The following is a 10,002-nucleotide window of genomic DNA, read 5'->3' as shown; positions in this document are numbered from 1 at the left end:
TGGTAAGTTTGGCTGTAAAAAGGAGGAAAACACTGCTAACATGGTTGTGGGAATGGAGGACAGGGTTGAAATGTTTTGTAAGATGGGGCAGATTAGGGCCTATTTAAGTGCTGATGGGATAGGTCAAAAGCAAAAATGTAGGAGGAGGAAATAACCAGTAGGGTAAATTTTTTTTAGAAAGTGAGAGAGGATGGAACATCAGGCACACCTAGAGACGCTGGCCCTCGAGGAAAAGAACGCCCCTGGGAACAAGGAGAAGAGAATGAGTGAAGAGGCTGGTAATTCTAATGGTCACGTACGGAAATGAGGGTATTTCTTCTGGTGGCTTCAAATTTTTTTAAGGAAAACAGAGAGTAAGGGTATTGTTGACAGTGCAAGAACTAGAGAAGTAGCGGTGTTCTTTTCTCTGGGTCCTTCCTCATTCATTACCCCAGCGATGTGCAGATTCTGATAATTAACTATGCTATTTAACAACATAACCTGGTGATGGCCTAGTGGGATTGTTGTGTCCTGTTTTGCAAATGAACTAAGCCTTGAAATAGGAGGTTAGAAACTATGCTTGACATCGTTCATTCTGCTCTAGGAATAGATTCATTGTGTTTAACTTTTAAGAAGGCAGGCGGGGATCTTCCAGACAAATGGTGGGTTAGTCAGAAGAGAAGATGTCTGTTATCACAGGCATTTTCTGGTAAGTGCACTAAGTATTGACTTGTTAAAAGAACGTGCCCTGATATTGGAGATAAAGAAAAGTAAAACGATACCTTCTGATAGTTTTAAAAATCAGCTAGTTGTAACAGATGAGTTTCATTATGGAGACCGCACTAATCAGAAGCACAGGGAAGCGATGTTAACTATGGAAAATCTTTGAACTAACACAGAGGAGCCTTCTAAGTTAATCTGTGAGGGTCAGCAAAAAAGAAAATTAGTCTGGTTAGAAAAATGACAGTAAAGAACAAATAGGAAAAGGAAATGGAAGGTCCGTTAAGCAATACTTTCGCCTCTGTGTTATGAGGGCGAGATGGCAAGAGGCAAAACTTCTAGCTTTGAAGAAGAGAAACTGGGTAATGGACAGGTAAGAGGAAGAGTCTATCTATCCATCTATGCAGAGAGGGGAAAAGGGCGGACAGAGGAAAAAATCTGGCACATATGTGCAACATAGTCACAGGGTTTTTAAAGTAATACTAAGCATCACAAAATAAGGGAAACAATGAACAACAGTGCATAATGAAATAAGATTTTTCAAAAACCTTATTTAATAAGAAACTGGCCTCCTTTTTGAAGCATGGGAAACTCACAAAAAAACATACCATTCATTAAATGTAATTAACTTCACACAGCGTTTTCTTAAAGTAACTAAATGAAAACTGAGCTGTGGCTTGCACTGGATATGCTTTAGGTCAAAATAATATGAGAAGAAATCAGCCATTAAAGAAAAGAAAGTCGCACTTAAGACTTTGTCATGTTGGTGAGGCATCACGAGGAATATAATCTACATATCAGCTGGAGTCTTCTACTCTTGAGATCCGAACAGGTCTAGGCTTGAACTCCCCTTTTGCACAGTGAGGAAATCCAAAGTCTTCCCATTCTTGGAGGTCAGATCTGTTTCTGAAACTGCTGCTGCTATTTGACGTCAGGTTGACTGAGGCATAAAAGTCATCTCTATCCTCAAGCCAATTTGCCCATCCATTTGTGAGTGTGGTACGCTTTTAGGCTTGGTATGGCATGGGCAAGCGGAGAAGTGTCTTTAGCTGTGGAAATGCAGATAGTTTATGTTGAGTCCTCAATATATGTCTTCATAGAAAATCCTTCAGCCACCTGAATTTTTTCACTGGCTGTTTGACTTCCTATTCTCCAGCACGTATCACAATTTCCTCTTTCTACTCTCCTCTCTTCCCTCCCTTCTTTGCTTCCCTTTCTTCCCCACCTCTCCCTCTCAGAAACAAAAGAAATTCCTCTATAATTCTCACAAGAGCAATTTAACCAGGCTCTTTTGTGGCTTTCATTTTGCTGAACACCACACCCCACAGGGCCCCACCTTCTACCCAGTGGCTAATCAAGTCATTTCCTCAAAGGTATTTTCCTCCCCCAAAAGGCATTCGGGTGCCAATTGTTAAGAAAATAAATCCAATACCTAAATTACACTAGGACTTCAAAAGAGTGCCTTTGTCACAAAGGGAAACAACCAATTGCTTGAAAAGCACATGCCATATAACATGTAATATTCAATGTAACCTGTAATTATGGAGCCTGAAGTCAGTTGTGGAATAGGTAGTCCCCATGAGGGAATTTTTCTACCTCAGGAAATTCTCGGTGGATTTGGGGATCACGTACAAGAAAGCTTTCAAAAATAAGACTTGAAAGAGGATTGTATTTCCTGGTGGGGATAACTTCCACTGGGTAGCCGGAGCATACACTTTTATCAGTATAGAGTCCTGTTGGCCTCTACTAGAGCTACAGGAACAAACAGCAACTGGCCAAGGCCCCCGCACCAGGGGCTAAATCAGGACCAGGCTGATTGCCCATCCTACTGCTGGTCATGAGTTCTTCTGCCTTTTAATCCTGCTTTCCTCAGGTTTCACAGCAATCAAGACTCCTGATGCATTTCACATCCTTTCTTTCCTTACTACACAGCCTCAGTGAAGGTATTTCCCTTGTCATCTGGAAATGCCCTCAACTTTCCCCTATATTGGATGTGCTTTTCCTTAAATCCTGAGGCTTCCCAAAGCTGCTCAGAATTCCTATGAATGACATTCAGAATCTAGCTTTTGTATATGACCTGATTTTTTTTTCTTTCTAGAATTTTTAAGATTTTTTTTGTCCTTATTTGCCTTTCTTTATTTGTATGGCTGGACAATCAATGGGTCTTTTTTCTTTTTCTTTTTCTTTTTCTTTTTCTTTTCCTTTTTTTAGAGGGAAAGAGTGAGTGGGAGGAGGGCCAGAGGGACAGGAAGAGAGAGAATCTCAAGCAGACTCCAAGGCCAGTGCAGAGCCTGATGTGGAGCTCAGTCTCACAACCCTAACTCTGAGATTGTGACCTGAGCCGAAATCAAGAGTCAGATGCTTAACTGACTGAGCCATCCAGGCACCCACAATGGGTCATTTTAATCTGGAAATCTGTATCCCTCAGTTCTAGAAATTTTTTTGGTTTAAGGCATTTTCATACTTTCCTCTATATTTTCTTTCTGGAACTCTTATCATTCAGATATTGGACCTCCTACACAGATCCTTTAAATTTGTTTTAACTTTCTACTATTCTCCATTTTTTTTAATCCATTTTCAGAAAGATTTTCCTGACTTAACCTTTCACCCCTCCTATTGATTCTTTTAGTTCTCATATATTTACAATGTCCAAAAGCCCATTCTTAGGCTTGGTAATTCACTTTTTATAACATTCTGGTTTTGTTTTGTGGATGCAGTATCTCTTGCACCTCTGTGAAGATCCTATTAAAATATTTTTTGAAGTTTCTTGATCTTCCTTGTATTTTCTATTTTTTTATTTTTTTAAAAAAGATTTTATTTATTTCTTTAACAGAGAGAGAAAGAGAGAGCACAAGCAGGGTGAGCAGCAGAGAGAGAAACAGGCACCCTGCTGAGCAGGGAGTCCATTTCGGGTCTAGATCCCAGGACCCTGGGATCATGACCTGAGCCAAAGGCCGACGCTTAACTGGCTGAGCCACCCAGATACCCCTGCATTTTCTAATTTTTTTTTAATTGTTTGTTTGTTTGCCCTTTTTTTTTCTGTATTTCATGTTCAGAGCTCTATTTGCATGAGCAGAATTTGTCAGTGGTGGATATCACTTAACAGTAAGCTGGCTTTTTCATCGAAGGGCACACAAATATCAGTATCTCTGTGGGTTTTTTTTAAAACCGCAGGCATATTTTCCCTGAAGGTGATTCTCTATTCTCCCACCTGGTGTGTATAAGTGAAGCTGGGAGAATTTCCATACTGTTTCGGGAAATATTCAACCTTCCTAGAGAGGGAAGTTTCATCTGTGGTATGAGGACAGGCTAAAGTGGAGGAGAATATGTGAAAAGCTGTTTCATAAACAAATTGTCAACTGATCTTTCAAAGGTCCCTAATACTTCAAGTTCCCAAGTTCTTTCAGGGTTCTGAGACATGAATCATCTTGTTCTTTGTCTGCTTGCCCCTCATGCTACTACCTTCACTTTACCTTTTTCTAGAATGCTAAGTCAATTACCATGGTCCATCCATTTCTCATCTTTCAAAAGCTTGTTGAAATCTCATCATTTAGTTTGTGTGGTCTTCTTGGTTAATCACTTTTTAGAAAAAACTTCTTTTGCTATCTTTTCAATGGTGTTATAAAAGGGACAGAAGTAACTACTTGTGTCCAATATACCTCATTAACTAGAAATACAATTTTCTCTTCAGTCCTTATAATCTGACTTCATTTTATCATTCCAGGGAAATTACTTCCATAAAGGTCACAACCAACTATACTATATTATATACATTGGGGATTGCTTTGACCTCATACTCCTTGATATTTTGGCATTTAATACAACTGGCCACTCCTTGAAATTCTCCTTTTAGGGGTTGAATGATACCACATTCTCCTGGTTTTTCTCTTACTTCCTCATCTGGTCCTCAGTCTTCCTTATTTGCTCTTCCTCTTTTGCCGTCACCTTTAAATGTTCAAGTACAAGTCACCAGATATGTAGTCAACAAGTTAGAGACCCAGAAGAGTCTATGGTACAATCCCAGTGTAAGTCCGGTAGAGCTGGTGGTGTAAGTTCTAGTTTGAAAGATGGCAGTCTTGAGACACAATGAAAGTTGATGTTTCAGTTTGAGTGTGAAGGCTGTAAAAGACTGATATTCCAGCTCAACTAAGTCAGGCAGGAGGGATTTCCTCTTACTCATGGGACAGTCAGCCTTTTTATTCTATTTGGGCCTTCAACTAATTGGGTAAGGCCCACCCACATTAGGAAGAGCAATCTGTTTTACTCAGTCTACCTAATCAAATGTTAATCTCATCCAAAAACACCCTCACAAAGTCAGAATAGTCTTTGATCAGATATCTGAGCATCTCATTGCTTAGTCAAATTGACATATAAAATTAACCATCACTCAGGGCACTGGGTGGCTCAGTCGTTAAGCGTCTGCCTTTGGCTCAGTTCATGGGATCAAGCCCCTCATTGGGCTCCCTGATCCTCGAGAAGCCTGATTCTCCCTCTCCCACTCCCCCTGCTTGTGTTCTCTCTCTTTGTCAAAAAATAAATAAAAAATCTTTAAAAGAAAGTAACCATCACAGCTGGTTAATCAAAAAATTTCAGTCATATTAGACAATCATAAAAGAGACACATATTGAACTGGAACTTATAATTTAACAGCAAACCTATAAATACATATTTACTTACCTTCCTTTTGTAGTAGACCCAAAGCTTTTTTTTTTTTTTAGTATGAATCTGGTGATTACAGTTCCAGATGGTCTTTTTCACAAAACTATACTCATAATTCATCTACATTTCCTAGTGTTTCAAGTGAGAAAAAGATCTTAAATCTAAAAGCAAAATTTTTCTAGACCTTTAAAGTTTTTTTCCCAATTCTTTATAATTATTTGATTTGATCTTATTTTAAAAAGCAATTTGCTTTCTGAAGTATTTAATTTAGTTTTCACAGCAGCAACATTTTTCTTTTACAACCTGCCATCTTGAGTAATATGTAGTTGTCAAGTTGTATAACATGTAGTTGTTATAGTATTACAGTGACAAGGTTTCAGATCAAACATGATTGAGTCTAGGGAAGCATACAACTCAGCTGGTGGGAGCACTGGTACGAGGACAGAACGGGGAGTAGTGTGGCAGTGCTGAGGGTCAGTTTGCTGTGGGAATCAGCCAGTATGATTCACAGGGAGACAATAGAGAGTCCATTAATCCTGAAGTCAGCTCAGTGGAAGCCTACTTAGTGAGTTTCTCCCCATATCATCAGGCTAAAAAGACATTAAACATTAACATCTGTTTGCATCAGATTCATTTGGGAGTTCCCAAAGGACACAGGTCACCATAAAAAATAAACAAGAGGAAGAGAATCTATTTCCAGAATTTTCTAGAAACTTTCTTGATTCCTTTGGTTTATTCATCAGTTCCTATTTTCATGATTGCATTCAAATATATAATTTAAAATATTAATTCTCAGGGCGCCTGGGTGGCTCAGTCATTAAGCATCTGCCTTTGGCTCAGCTCATGATCCCAGGGTCCTGGGATCGAGTCCTGCATCGGGCTCCCCGCTCCGCGGGAAGCCTACTTCTCCTCTCCCACTCCCCCTGCTTGTGTTCCTTCTCTCGCTGTGTCTCTCTCTGTTAAATAAATAAATAAAATCTTTAAAAAATAAATAAAATGTTAATTCTCACTCAAGTCTCTCTGAGATATACCCTTTGGTATCTCAAGAGTAAAATCATATGCTGTTTTATTGGAATGTCCACTTTTATTGTAACAACCATTTTTTGTAGAACAAGTAAAATTCTGCTTTATTTTCATTTAGATGATAAAATAATCTGTGCTGCACAGTGAGGACAATTCAGAAATCAGTACTTCGATGCATAATACCATGAAAAGGCAAGTCCCTTTTTTACTTTTATGTAATGATAAAACACAGTTTAACATTTTCATACGACAAGTTGATATATAAAGAAATGCTACTACTTTTGCTAATTACCTTGATATATTTGTAAATCTAAGTGATAAAAGTCTTAAAAAGTTAAGCTTTGGAAGATGATTAAAAAAAAGACTAATTTTTAGTAATTTTTTTTTCTGAATACCTGAAAAGTTAATGCTCTGTTATACTAAGCCATCAGGGACTGTGTTAAACACTCTAGTGACCAAGTAGTAACATTTGTGCTAAGTAATTTGTCATATTTTCTTTTAATATTATAGCCTATTAGAGACAAAAATGTGTGCTATTTATGAGAGGGCTCCAGGGTCAGAATGCCTTAGTTTCAATCTCAGCTCCATCTCTTCCTATGTTGTTGAACTTGGGTGATTAATTAAGTCTCTAAGTGTTAGTGTTGCCAAATGCTGGATCCTCAAAAATACCACCAAAATAACCTGTTGAAAAGGTAAATCTGAGTTTATTGCTTACCTCAGTAAGGGAGAATACTGCTTTGACCATGAATTAGTAGCATCTTGGAGGGAAGAGAGCAAAGTTGTGATACGAAGTTTGGGGATTTGGTTTAAGGCAAGTCTTTCAAGGCAAGGGATGGCTCTTAATTAGGACTGGATAAAGATCATGGCAGAATACTTTAGGATTGGTGGGTACAGCAAAATGAGGGCTTTGAGGTGAGGGTATGAAAGAATCACAGAAAGCAAAGAATTGTTTGATGCTATCTATTGAAAAGCCAAACAGTCTTATGTTCATTAAAAATGAATTTTTTCAGGAAGTTCCTGAAAGGGACGCTGAAGTTATTTTTAACTTTTATCTCTCTGGACAAAAATTTCCTGCAATAGTTAAGACATTGTGATAAAGACAGTGGCAGAGTAAAATCATGATAATGTAAACAGTCAAGTATGTTTGTGAGGTGGGGCGAGAAGATGGTTTTGATTCTTAGTTTCTCATTTGCAAAATGGGAATAATAATAGTAAATTTATGGATGATTGGCTAAGTAAGTACTAACAAACCTTCTAGAAGGAAACTGTATGAAGTGGAAGGAGCAAGGGCTCAGAGTCAGTCAAATCTAGATTTACATCTAAGTTACAACTCTGTGGTAAGTATGATTCTGTTTTGTGATCTTTAGAATGATACCTCTAACAGTGGCATTGTGGGAATTAAATTAAATAATGAATGAGAGTCCCAAACATTGAATATGCAAGTTGACTCAATGAAAAGCAGCAGAAGTGACTTAAATTTTCAAGTGCCGAATGGAGGAATACCTCACATGCAACCTCAGGTTTCAGCCATACCTTCTCCAGGCAAATTCTGTTTCCCTGCAGTACCATCTCCTTTGGCTTTCCAGCAACCAGTAAAGGCATTTAACAACCATGGCTCTAGTTCTCCTGGTACCAAAGAAACAATACAGCTCATACAAGCCACCTCCCCACCCGGGCCTCCCATGGTTCAGAGCACACAGTCCCAGCAAATCCTCCCAACAATATCAATAGCCCTACTTCAACCAGATCTGCAGGAACAACCACAGTCAGAAGTGGCTTGCGGAGACCCACTTCCCCTTCTGCTGGGGGTATACCAGTACCTCACAGCAAACCTGCACAGTCTATTCACAGATCCTTGCCAGTTCCTAAAACCTGTGGTTGCCTGAAAGAGGACAGTTGGAAGGATTACTGTTATCAACCAACAGAGGCAAGAATGCAGAGGTCCACAGCTGCATGGATACCCTCTCACTAAACTAAAAGACAACTCTTATCTGCAGACTGTTCAGATAAGACTTGGAATTTATAAAATCCCAGCCCTCTCTGTCTTAAGTAGCACAAACTGACAGAGATGATCAAGAAGCAGGTTGTTGTTGTTGTTGTTTTAATTTTCGTGGTTTTTTTAAAAGGTTTTTTTTTTTAGATTTTATTTATTTATTTGTCAGAGAGAGAGAGAGAGAGCACAAGCAGGGGGAGCAGCAGGCAGAGGGAGAAGCAGTTTCCCCTCTGAGCAAGGAGCCTGATGCGGAACTCGATTCCAGGACCCTGGGATCATGACCTGAGCTGAAAGCAGATGCTTAACAGACTGAGCCACGCAGGCGTCCCAAGAAGCAGTTTTAAATGACATTTGACCTCAGATGTTTTTGGTCACCATACAGTCACTGTCCACAGAATCACTTTTAGTTTTGTTTAATAGAAACTAAGCTAATTTTTAAATATTTGACAGAGGCCAATATCTGGACAAAAACTAATGGAAGGCAAAGAGAAATGTTCATTTATAAATAAGAGAATACCTTTGTGCACAAGCAAATGGTGACTTCAAGTAATCCAAACTTCACATTCAACCTAATTTGCTGTATAAATAGTATCAATAAATATTTGTGTTAATGAGAAAAAAACAATGTATGAGAAAATAATGCATGCAAGATATATGTTTCAGGCAGGAAACCATTCAAATGGGGGAAATCAAAGAGGGTTTGATGTAGGGATTGATTGTCAAGGATAAGGAACCAACAGAGGATGTTGAGGAGACAGCAGGAAGTCCTGAATGGTAAGAGCTGTAACCCTGGGAGAGAAGCCACCTGACGAGAGCTGAGGCCATCTGTAAAGAAATGCAGATGCTGCCAAACCAGGCAGGGAGCAGCAGGAATAAATACCCTGACCTCTTCCTCCTCTCACTCTCCAGTCTCCTGCATTGCATTTGTCAAACCCAACCAAAAGCAAGAGGGCCGATGAGCCTGGATAATGCAGTCCTTCCAGGTCAGCTTCTTGGGGCATAGAGCAGGATGGGGAAGAGTAAAGACTCTGTCACAAGTGGCACACACACAGAATAGCTAGCATCAGCAGGGACCTTACAAAGTCTGAGTTCCTCTGCTGTGACCCATTTAGGAATGATGATACTGTTGAAATAGAGGTATATGTCACTATAGTACTACTGTACATGTCTATTTTGCAGGAAACAAATTTAAGCACTAACCATGTATAATCCTTGGTTAATGTAAGGATGTTTACTGAATGGGCCTGCTCACTCTATAATGGGACCAATACTGTATCTGCTTGTCTGCAAATCAGGATGTTAAGAGTATACAGTGTCCATTCAGATCAGAAATACAATGTCCATTCAGCTTAAGAACCTCCCCTTAATAAAACCTTTAGGGTTTTTTTTTTTTTTAACTTGGGACAAAAAAGAATGGGTTGAACACAAATGAACTCACATTATGGAATAAACATACCAAAATATGCAAGTCATGTATGAGTGGGTCTGATGGCACTGATGCTAAATACCAAAGCATCATCAGAGGGCATGTGGAAGAGCCTGGTCAGAAGCCTCTAGAATGCCTTTCAGGAACTTCTTTTTGTCCTGATTCAGTGTTATTCTCAATCTCACTTAATTAGAATCTTGAC

At 39.1% G+C, this 10,002-nt stretch overlaps 1 pseudogene; it reads left to right on the top strand.

The window, feature by feature from the left end:
• Positions 1-1,018: 1,018 nt before the first annotated feature.
• Positions 1,019-8,353, top strand: LOC112823563 (SLAIN motif-containing protein 2 pseudogene; annotated as a pseudogene).
• The last annotated feature ends 1,649 nt before the right edge of the window (positions 8,354-10,002 follow it).

Source organism: Callorhinus ursinus, unplaced genomic scaffold (genome assembly GCF_003265705.2).
Source record: "Callorhinus ursinus isolate GAN/ISIS: 27379988/994484 unplaced genomic scaffold, GSC_fseal_2.0 scaffold5, whole genome shotgun sequence".
Classification (NCBI taxonomy): Eukaryota; Metazoa; Chordata; class Mammalia; order Carnivora; family Otariidae; genus Callorhinus; species Callorhinus ursinus.
The sequence above is the reverse complement of the archived record's forward strand: the minus strand, read 5'-3'. Positions and strand labels throughout refer to the sequence as shown.